The sequence below is a fragment of the Protopterus annectens genome, chromosome 1.part0 (genome assembly GCF_019279795.1).
Source record: "Protopterus annectens isolate FY-2018-M chromosome 1.part0, PAN1.0, whole genome shotgun sequence".
NCBI classification, from domain to species: Eukaryota; Metazoa; Chordata; order Ceratodontiformes; family Protopteridae; genus Protopterus; species Protopterus annectens.
The window spans coordinates 838,868,135-838,880,949 of record NC_056725.1 but is presented as its reverse complement, the minus strand read 5'-3'; positions in this window follow the sequence as shown (position 1 = coordinate 838,880,949).

Sequence of the window (12,815 nt, the reverse complement as noted above, 5' to 3'; positions counted from 1 at the left end):
TTCCATAGTTTTTATACATATCGTAAAGAACTATGTACACTATTTACATTAGCCTGACAATGTATACATTTACTTTATAAGCATGTCCAATCCATTATGAGAGTGATTAATTATTGTATAGTGTCAATCATTGATGAGACTTTTCCCCAAGGGTTGTTGATAAATGGCTTTGGATAAATTCTTAGATGTTTAATTTTAATTTCCAATAATGCTGTGGTATTCAGTAGGCTGTAGAAGTCTTCCAAAGTTGGTGCTGTGTTTATATTCCATCCTCTTGTTATACACTTCCTTGAAATTGCTAGTCTAGTCCATACTAGATACATGTTTGACCTATTCAAATGAGGACATTCATTTACATTTAATAACACAAGAACTTTAGTTAAATGAAATGATTCATGAAATAAAGCTTGTAGAAAGTTAATACCATTCCAAAATGGCTTAATTTTAACACAATCAAATGTGGTTCCAATCTGCATTGTGTACTTGCTCACATCTCCAACATATTCCTTTTATGGAAGAACTAATTTTACTGAATCTGTTTGGGGTTAAGAATGCTCTGTGCAAGCATTTCCAATTAAAAACTTTCCAGTATTGTGTAAATATATATTTTATCGATAATAAGATATTTGTTTTAATATCTTCAGTTAACTGTATTGAGTGTCCTTTTGTTATATATTTCCAATATGAGGTTTTGGGTGTTTTATAGTTTATTAATATTTTGTAAATTTTTTAAATCTGTTTCCCATGTCAGTTATTATATATGATTTCATATATGTATTTTGTAAATTTAGGTATTTCTTTAAATGAAGAATTGTTAATTATTCTACTTCATGTGAATGACAGAATACTCTCTAAAGTTAGCCAGTCCTGTTGTGGAATTTTGTATGTTGTTTTTATTACTTGCATATCTCAAACTTTTAGTTATTTGATACATTGGAGTTAACAAACAAATCCTTTCTGTTCCCAGGAATTAATTTCTCTATATATTTTATGTGGAAAGTTCTTTGTGACAATAAATGGTGTTAAAAGATCAAACCAGATTTTTAAATCTATGTTTGCATTAATAATTTTCCTAAATGAGTCAATGTAATAATTAATCATGTGAGTTTTAGTGGGTTTAAATATGTTATATTGCATACTAATACATACAGCATGTGCCATGGCAAATTGCTTTTATCTGTTTGAATTTTTTTTGTAAATCAGATTCATTTATTGATGTAACAGTTAGTAATTCTTTCCAATTTGCAGAGTAATTTGGACTTATCCAATCTGAGATTGTTTTAGATATTAATGCTTTTATATACGTTTCTATATCAGGAAAGTTTAATCCTCCCTGTTTCCATGGTCTGATATGATGTATTAAAGCTATTCTGTTTCTTTTGGGAAACCATAAAATTTTTATTAGGTGTGAATTTATTTCTTTATGTATAATCCTTTCTGGTAACAGTTGTATTGCCCGCGCTATTTTATAGGATCTTGGGCAGTAAAAACATTTTTATTAACTGTAGTCTGTCTTAAAATGTTAATATTATTTTTTTCCATTTTTCCACAGTGTTTTAATTGTATTGATTATATTGTTTTTAGACTAATTCATTTTTGTCCTTGCATAAATCTATTCCTAGATATTTAAAGGTAGATTATTGTTTCCCTATGATGTGATCCCCCTTAGTCTGCAGTTCTTTTTTTATTTAAAAATAATTTTGATTGTTTTATTGAAATGGAGTCCTGAAGTCATGTGAAATTTGTCAATTAATACATCTAATTCTTCTGATGTCTCTCTTGTATTAGATAATGTTAATATGTCATCAACAAATAGCATTACTTTAAAATTGTATTGTTCATAAACATCTATTACTTTGATTCTTACATTGTTACGAATTGAATCTGCCAATATTTCAATAACCAGAGCAAATAGAATCTGTGACATGGGACATCCTTGTTTAGTGCCTTTTGTTATATGTATAGATTCAGAGGTAAAAGGACCTAACTTGACATGCACTAAATTATTTGTATATATATTCTTTAGGAGATGAACAAAGGATACAGGAAATTCAAATAGCATTAGGATTTTGAATAAATAGTTCCAATTTAGATCAAAGGCTTTCTCTGTAAGCCAATTATGGGTGCTTATTTTCTTTATTAACATGAACATGATAAGAGAAATTATCCTTTTAATATTGTCATGTGTGTGCCTATGATATATAAATCCAGTTTGATCATTATTTATTGTTTTGGATAGTGGTATTTTCATTCTGTTAATATTGTCATGAATATCTTATAGTCATTATTTAATAATGACATAGGTCTATTAGAGGTACAGAGGTTTGGGGATTTGTTTTCCTTTAGGGTTGGTGTGATTAAGGAATATCTCCACAAGGGTGGTATAAAAGCTTGTGACTCAATTTCTAATAGAGTTTTATGGACGAAGGATAGTATCTTTGAAGGAAAAAGTTTATATAGTTCCATAATTATGCCATCCATACCCGGAGCTTTATTATTTTTACCCTATTTTATTGTATCTGTAATTTCTTTGTAGGATATGGGTGCTTGCAGATCTAGTTTTAATTTTTCTGGTATTCTTTTATATTAGAACATTTTTCATCTAGATTTAATTGATTGATATGTATATTTTCTTTTTGGAAATGTTCCATATAGTGATTTCTATAGGCATCAAGAATGTCACCTATAGCTGATCCATGAAAAGAAAGGGAAAAATGTAAGAAACTTTTAATGTTATTAGCTTTTGATTGTATTTTGATTCTTGTGGATAAAATATGTAGATATTTGGGAGAAGTGTCCAAGTTATTAATTTTTAGTTTTTCTAAAGCTAAACTAGTTTTGTGTTAGAATATTGTTGTATTTATTGTTTAATACTTCTATTTTCTTTTTCATCTCCAGATGATTTTGATATTTTTCAGCTTTTACTGACAGAAGTTTGGATTGTAGATCTAATAATTCAGAATTCCATTCTCTTGATTTTTTTTATACCAAGTTAGGGTTGTACCATATATGTAAGCTTTTAATGAGTCCCATATCATTTTATTTATCTCTGTGGTGTAATTAATATCCAAGAAGAATTGTAATTCAGATAATAACCAGGGTTTGAACGTTTTAATTAGTTATATATGCTGGAATTCTGGAGTTAAAGATTAATGGTTTGTACCCATTTTGAAGTAACTGTGGTCTGAGAAGGGGCAGGGAGTAATTGAGAAATTAATGATTTTAGAGTGCAAGTCATGGGCAGCAAATATTTGATCTATTCTAGTTTGGGTAGCAAATCTGTGATTTTGATGGGAAAACAACAAAGATTTATCTTTTAATTTGAAAGTATCTACAAGATGAAATGATTCTACCCACTTGTTTAAAGCTTTTGATACAGCAGATGTACGCAACATTTTTTTATTCGTAGTTTCAGAAATATCAAATATACAGTTAAGATCTTCTAATACTAAGTTGCCTTTATAATGATTGGAAATGAAATCCAAGTGTTTAACAGTTCCTGATCCAATACCTGGGAACCAGTATAGATTGGCTAGGGTCCATATTCTGTTATATTTAACTATTACTAATGCCATAAGGCCTTCTTTATCTTCATACTTATAAATGATTTCTGGATTATCACATTTGTTTTCCATAAAATTGTTACCTCTTTTGTCTTTGTCTTGTAAGTGGATTGCACCAATATAATTGATTCCATATGATTCCATTTGTAATTGTAATTTGTTTTGAAATGAGTTTCTTGAAGGAAGACAACTCGTGCTTTGTTCAGTTTGAAATATTTCAGTAGGTTTGATCTCGTGCTAGGATTGTTTAAGCCAGTGGTATTTAAAGCTAAAGTTAAATCTTTCTTGGGTTATTTAGACTATACATTTTTTGTTTTATTGTGACTATTGAAACATATTCCTCTGATCACTATAAAGTATATGTTTGAGGTTTTAAAGGAAATTATCAGTTTTATACTTTGAGTGTTTACCAATAAATTAATGTTTTGGTCAGGCATACTAAAAATATTTTTGTGAAATAAATTTAAATTAATAAATGTTAACAAAACTAAGATCCGCACTAGCCATGGAATGAAGATCATTCCTAATCTGATGGATAAACCTAAGTCCATCAGATTATCACTCATACCTTGACAATCCAGAACATCTGATCTCCGTAAATTGAATTATCATATGGAGAATATTTGTAATAGGAATAAGCAGTATTTATGTTTTGAACATATATAGTACTATTGTAGATTAGACAGAATTCTAATGCAATATAAATGTCTACTTATTGTATAAGCAAATATATATAAAATGAGTGATTATCGTGCTTCCCCTTAATGTTCAATATAGTGTATGTCATTTATGACAAGTTAAAACAGTAGTGTTATACTCAAGCCCATGTTAAACAATAGAAGCCTGGATTTGAAATGTCACAGAATATAACAATTGTATTCTGAGCAAATAGTATTAAATTGACAATAGACACTCTGCTTAATAACATGGGCATGATGATTTTCTCATACAAGTAAATGTGCATAACAAGTCATATAATTGCTTTAGTTTGAATTGTAGTTTTGTAACGCATCTTGACCATACTTAATACTTAAGCTGTTACTAAGGTAACTAATATTTTATACATGACATCAAACTGACAAAGTTGTTCAAGGGAGACAATAGAAGCCTGAACTAGGAATGTCACAGAATGCAACAATCACATTCTGAACAAATAGTATTAAATTGACAGTAATCACTCAGTTTAACCTTTGCTGATTATACAAAATAGAATGTTGCCATTTAAATCTAAAAACGTTCAGTATATGCCATAAAATGGCAATTTATGAATATGGAAAGGGAACCTGTAGTCATTAATCACTAAGTGAATTTGTTGTTTTAACCTATAATTTCACTCATTTTATAATAAAATGACAGATATGAAAATCCTTAGGGGGAAGAGAGGGATGCACTGATAATTAAAATGCACTAAATTTCATCAGTGTTTACATAAAACAAACTTGATGCTTTTTAAGTAAGCAACGAGCAAAGTATTTACTTAAATGTTGGCAAACAATGAGTATAACTTCTGATATATCCAGTAAAATACATTTTATTATAAATATTACCATCTATTTATATTAAGTAATACGTTTTGATAGACTTGATCAATAAGGGTGAATATGTTAACTGTGTGCTATAATCTTTACTGAGGTTTTTATATATGATACAGCCTACTTTACTATGATTGAATTGCTTGTCAATTATCTCATGTAAATATTAATTGCTTATAGATTAAGCAGACATTTATATTGTATTAGAGTTCTGTCTAATCTACAGTAGTACTATATATGTTCAAAACAATATAAATATTGCTTATTCCTATTACAGATATTCTCCGTATGATTCAATTTATGGAGCTCAGATGTTCTGGATTATTAAGGTATGAGTGATAATCTGCTGGATTTAGGTTTATCCATCAGATTAGGAATGATTTTCATTCCGTGGCTAGTGCGAAGCATAGTTTTGTTAACGGTTATTAATTTAAATTTATTTCACAAAAACAGTTTTAGTATGCCTGACCAAAACATTACTTTATTGGTAAACAGTATAAAACTGATAATTTCCTTTAAAACTTGAAACATATACTTTATAGTTATCAGAGGAAAATGTTTAATAGTCACAATAAAACAAAAAATGCATAATCTAAATAACCTAAGATAGATTTAACTTTACTATCTTTAAATACCAATGACTTAAGCAATCCTAGCAAGAGATCATACTCCAAATTGGTACAGACCATTAATCTTTAACGCTAGAATCACAGTGTTATATAACTAAAATTAAAGAGTTCAAACCCTGGTTATTATCTGAATTACAGTTCTTCTTAGATATTAATTACACCACAGAGATAAATAAAATAATGATATGGGACTCATTAAAAGCTTACATATATGGTAAAATCCTAACTTGGTATTAAAAAAAATCAGAGAATGGGATTCTGAATTATTAGATCTACAATCCAAACTTTTGTCAGTAAAAGCTAAAAAAAAATCAAAATCATTTGGAGATGAAAAAGAAAGTAGAAGTATTAAACAATAAATACAATGAAATTCTAACGCACAAAACTAGTTTAGCTTTAGAAAATCTCAAAATTAATACCTTGGCCACGTCTCCCAAATATCTACATAATTTATCTACAAGAATCAAAATACAATTAAAAGTTAATAACAATAAAAGTGTCTTCCATGAAAAGAAAGGGGAAAATTTCTCTGATATAGGTGACATTATTGATGTCTATAGAAATCACTATATGGGACATTTCCAAAAAGAAAATATACATATTTAGCAATTAAATGTACATGAAAAATGTAATATTAAAAAAACCCAGAGAAATGAAAACTAGATCTGCAAGCACCCATATCCTCCAAAGAAATTAGAGGTACAATAAAAGCAGGTAAAAATAATAAAGCTTCAGGTATAGATGGCATAATTATGGAAATACAAACATTTTCCTTCAAAGATACTATCCCTCTTCCATAAAACTCTGTTAGAAATTCAGTCACAAATGTTAATACCATCCTCTTGGAGATATTCCTTAATCATGCCAACCCTAAAGGAAAACCAATCCCAAAACTTCTGTACCTCATATAGACCTATATCATTAAATAATGACTACAAGATATTTATGACAATATTAACTAACAGAATGAAAATACCACTGTCTAAAACAATAAATAATGATCAAACTGGATTTATATATCATAGACAAACATGACGATCTTAAAAGGATAATTTATCTTATAGGTTGTTAATAAAGGAAATAAACACTCATAATTGGCTCAGATATAGAGAAAGCCTTTGATTCCCTATATTGGGACTATTTATTCAAAATTCTGGTGTTTGAATTTCCTTCTTCCGTTGATCATCTACTAACGAATATATACACAAATAATTTAGAGTATGTTAAGCTAGGTCCTTTCACCTCTGAATCTATACATATAACAAAGGGTACTAAACAAGGATGTCCCATGTCACCGATTCTATTTGCTTTGGCTATTGAAATACTGGCAGATTCAATACGTAACAATACAAAACTCAAAGGAGTAGATGTTTATGAACAATACAGTTCTAAAGTAATGCTCTTTGCTGATGACATATTAACGTTATCCAATGCAAAAGAGACATTAGAAGAATTAGATATTTTAATTGACACATTTTACATGACTTCAGGACTCCATTTCAATAAATCAGAATCAGAAGTTTTATTTTTAAATAAGAATTTCAGAAGGGGAATCACTTTATAGGGAAACAAGAATCTACCTTAAAATATCTAGGAATTGAGTTATGCAAGGATAATTAATTAGTCTAAAAAAACTACAATAACATCAATGCAATTAAAATCTCTGTGGGAAAGTGGAACAAAATAATATTAGCATTTGAAGATAGACTACAGTTAATAAAATGCTTTTACTTCCCAAGATTCTATATATAGCTTTGGCAATACAACTACCAGAAAGGAATGTACTCAAGGAACTAAACTCATGCCTAATAAAATGTTTATGATTTCCCAAAAGAAACAGAACAGCAGACCATGGAAACGGAGGTTTAAACTTTCCTGATATAGAAATATATGTAAAAGCATCAATATCTAAAACAATCTCAGATTGGATAAATCCAAATTATTCTGCAAATTGTAAAGAATTGCTAACTGTCAATAAATGAATTTGATTTACAAAAAAAATGTCAAATAGATAAAAATTCCTATGGCACATATGTAATAGTATGTAATGTAGCATAATTAAGCCCACTAATACTCGTATGATTAATTATTACATTGACTCATTTAGAAAAATTATTAATGCATATAAATTTTTAAAAATCTGGTTTGATCTTTTAACACCATTCATAGCTACAAAGAGCTATCCACATAAAAAAATACATAGAAATAATTAATTCCTGGGAACAGAAAGGATTTGTTTGTTGGTTTCAATGTATCAAAGAACTAAAGGTTTTGGGTATGCAAACAATAGAAACAACATATAAAATTCCACAACAAGATTGGTTAACTATGCAAAGCATTATGATGTATTCACAAGATTTATGCAGAATAATTAGTAATTATTTATTTAAAGAAATACCTAAACTTACAAAATACCTATATGAAGTCATATATAAGGATTATGGCATGGGAAATGGTATTTCAAAATTTTACAAGATATTGATAAATTATAAAACACCACCCAATTTCTCATATTGGAATTATATTACAAAAGGGCACTTATTACAACTAACTGAAGAAATTAAATCAAATATTTTATTATCATCAAAACATACATCCTGTACACCCAATACTGGAAAGTTTTTTAATTGAAAATGCTTACACAGTGCATTCTTAACTCCAGATAGAATCACTAAAATTAATCCTTCCACAAAGGGAATATGTTAGAGGTGTGAGCAAATACACAATGCAAATTGGAATCGCATTTTTTTCGACTGTGTTAAAATTAAGCCATTTTGGAATGGTATTAAAAACTTTCTACAAGCTTTATTTAATGAGTTGTTTAACTTGTCTAAAGCTCTAGTATTATTAAACGTGTATGAAGGTCTTCATTTGAATGAGTCCAGTATGTATCTAGTATGGACAATACTTGCAATCTCAGGGAAGTGTATAACAAGAGGATGGAATACAAACACAATACTGACTTTGGAAGACTTCTGCAGCCTACTGAAGACCACAGCATTGCTGGAAATTAAAATTTAAGAATTAAGGATTCATCCTAAGTCATTTATTAACAATCCATGGAAAAAGTCTTATTGATTGACACTTTACAATAACCGAACAGATACTGTCTGATAACTGGATTGCTATATCTATAAAGGAATTGTATATATCAAGATCTTTTATAGTGTCAGGCCGATGTAAATAGTGTACATCGTTATTTAAGATGTTGAATAAATATAACTGTATTTGAAAATTATTTTTGAGAAAAAAAAATGAAAGTCTTTCTCCTTCAGTGTTTTCAGGCAGACCAAAGATCCTTATGTTTCTCCTTTCCCTGTTTTCTAAGTCATCTATTTTGGTAAGCAGCCATGTATTCTGTTTTAAATTTCTTTCTCTGAGTCTCCCTTCAGTGTCATTTAGAGAAGTCTCTATATTTGTTATTTTTGTGTGGTGTTGCTGTAATAGTTCCTTAAGAGTATGTCTGTTTTTGCAAATTTAACTTGAGGTTTTCAAATGTTTTTGCAAATTTAATTTGAGGTTTTCTAAGTCATTTTTAAAGCCACCCAACTTCAAAGATAGTTCCTGTAAGGTAGGATGTCATCAATTGCAGTGCTTTTTTCAAAGCAGCATCTGGATCAGAATTCCTTGAGTTGTTCATATTCAGTGACTCAATATATCTCCAAGTTACTTGACAGGAAAATGTTTGTACATCTCCACCAGAATTGATATTTATGTAGTTTAGTAGTTTATCTATAGATTTCTGACGTTTTAAACTTGAACATAATAAAATTTTCCTATATTATACTAGTTTATGGAGCTATCAAAATTCACTGCTCAGTTGGCCATCTAGGCTCCGCCCCCCCCTTTGCAGAGTCTTTTAAAGGTGACAGGAATTTCTCACCTAGGCGGGAGATATTACACAGATTGGGGTTCACACAGAGACATACATTACACCTTCTCACAGGATTGTTTTCCTGTGTTATCTCCTAGATACCTCAGTTAAAAGCGCTTTCCTTCCACAAGAAAAACTAAATCTGTATTTGGGTCTATCCCTGAATTTTTCCCAATCAGACTATCTCAGCTAAGAATTTCTCAGGATTTGTGGTCTTGTGGCATCCATCATTCTCATGATTCCTCTGGCAAGACTCCACATAAGGAAAATTCAATGGTACCTAAAATCTGTATGGGCCCAGCATCAGCATCCCCTAACCTTCCAGATGCCAGTTTGTTTGTGAAAAGGGAGATTATTTGGTGGAGATAACCGGAATCCAGGTCTCCATTTCCCTTCCAGGCCCCAGAACAGTCTGTAATGGATGTTTCAGATATTGTTTGGGAAGCGGCATCTATGAGGATAAAAGTGAAGGATTTGTGGAACAGAAAAAGACAGACTAAAGCACACAAAGATAAGAGAATCTCGGCACTTGTAAATGCTCACAGCCCTATATTGTGCAAGTTCTGCAGGACCATTACAAACACAAGACCACGGTGATTTGGTACATAAATGGGAGGAAACAGACCCTACTCTTTGTGCGCAGATATCATAGCCTGGGATATAGCTTTTCAGCACAGTTTCATTATGTAGGCATTTTGCACACTGTCAGATCAAAATGTTCATACAGGTATGCTGAGCATGGCCAGAACAGACCCTCAGGAATGGAAATGGAATCGGGGATCTTCCAGGAATTGGTCGGTTGTGGGGGAGATCTTTTTGCCTCCAGTTACAACAAACAACTGGCAAAATTTTGCTCCAGAACTCCATGCAAGAAGGCCTGGAAAACTATATACATTCATTTGTTCGTATGGAGGTTGTATGATTCACCAAAGTGTGAAAGTACAACCTCCAGATCTCCGAAATTACAAAAAAACAAAAAAAAGGTGTGCCTTTCAAATGAGTGAATGCACATTGGCATGTTACCTTACAAATAGACTTTTAGATTTGCTCATTTGAAGTCGGCATTTTGGGTGCAGATCTCACTATAGAGAGGATCAGGAAATTAATCCTTTCCCTCACTGTTGTGCAATCTTGGAGTTTGTATATTAAAGTAGGGGGGTGTGGAGAGCGCAGGCCCCCCCCCCACATGGGGAGTGCAAGAGGGCTTGCCCTCCTGCATAACGCTGTATGTAACTTTTTTGATTTCAAAAATGGTTGAATCTCATTATTGAGATTGCCATTTTCGAAATCTTGGTATGTTTGGAGTGTTGTGATTCGACATTTAAAGTTGCACAACCATGTGACTGCCGAAATGTGTTTTGGACAGATTAATGTATACCCTGGAAAATGGATGCTTTTTCTTTTCCTTGGACACAAATGCTCCTATATGCTTTTCCACCCCTTTCACTAATATCTAGCATCATTTTGAAGATTCAGAAAGACTCACCAAAGATCACTGTGATGACTCTCACCTAACTCTGGCAACAGGCGTTCTCCCTTTTGTTGGAGAAGGTCAAGACAATTGCCACAAGCTTCCTTACAGACTGAGATGACTCGCACAAGACAGGGAGTGTTTGATACATCGCAACCCCAAGTGCAACTGACTGCCTCAATGATAGAAATGTAATACCTTTTAGGCACCTATTTTCTGAGGAATTGTATTGGGTATTAAAGGAAGCAAGAAAACCTGCTAGTAGAACATTGTAACATTAGTAAATGGAAAATATTTTCTTGATGCCAAGTCAAAACATAGGACCCTTTCAGGGCTATTGTGAGTTACTGTCCTCTGGCCTGTCTTACTACTCCATCATGCTCCATTTGTCAGTACTTTCAGCATGTCTGCCTATGGATCCTGCTCTTTCCAAGCAATCTCATTTGAAAATGTTTTTGAAAAGGGAGTTGCATTCCAAGCCTCCTAGAAAACAGGTAGCAGGTCTTCCCTGGGATCCTAATTCTGTATTAAAAAAAACTAACTCTTGTTCCAGTTGAACCAGCTCATCAGGCTTACTTGAGGTTCTCAACATGAAAAACACTGTTAGTGATCGTTCTGACCTGTGCAAAAAAGAGTATCTGAGTTGCACGTTCTGATGGTGGATCATCCTTCTCATTTTCCTCAAAGTTTAGAGTTTCCTTAAGAACTAATCCTTTATGCCTAAAGTGGTGTACAAGTTTACTTTGAGCCAAGCTATCCATTTCCCATCCCTTTCATTGTTCGAGAACCTAGTAGAAGAGAAAAGGGATACTTCATACCCTTGATGTCCAAAGATTGCACCGGTATTATCTTGAAGGAAATAAATCTTTTGGGAACTCTGATCAGTTCAGTGAAAAAAGGGCAACCCCTGTCAAAGCAGACCATTTCCAAAGGATAGTCTTGTGTTATTACCTTTTGTTATACTCACCAGATCAAGGCAATTCCAGACAGGGTAAAGGCTGATTCTACCAGGACCTTGGCTTCATCTATGGCTTTTTGGAAAGGGTTGGATTTCAGACATATTCTAGAAGCATTAACTTGGTCCTCTGGACATAAAAGCACTACAAACTAGATTACATATCTGTGTCTCGGACAGGCTTTTCTAGGATCACTGTCCAGAGGGTCTTGGACCCTAATTTTCCCTCCTTACAGACAGCATATTCTATAGTAGTTTACCCATGTAGCTGCGGTTACTACAGCAGTGATCAAGTTATCTACACTTCCATAAAAAATGCTGCTCAGGTTCTATATGCTGATGACTCGTCCCTAGTTTGCTATGTCAATTCTCTCTGTAAACTAGAAGGCCTTACACAACAGTCCTTATCAATTGAATGGTTTACTGCCAAAATTGCAAACGACAAAAGAAACGCCATTCACAATTCCGAAGCAAAACAATGAAAACAGAATCACTACCACAGTACAATTTTGAATCAGATCGTCAGCAGATTCGATATTGTGTCCGAAAATATCACATGATATCCATATAGGAGCTCATGTAAATGGAACTCCTGTATCACATGTCACATTTTTGCAGGGGGGCAAAGCCCTCCCTGCACCCCCTGCCAACTATATATTCCAACTCCGAGATTGCGATGCAGTGAGGAAATGGATGAATTTCCAAACCACACTGTACCACAATCTCTGTACAATACAGTGAATTCATAAAGGGGAACGTACTATTACATTCGCATAACTGTTTACGAGCTT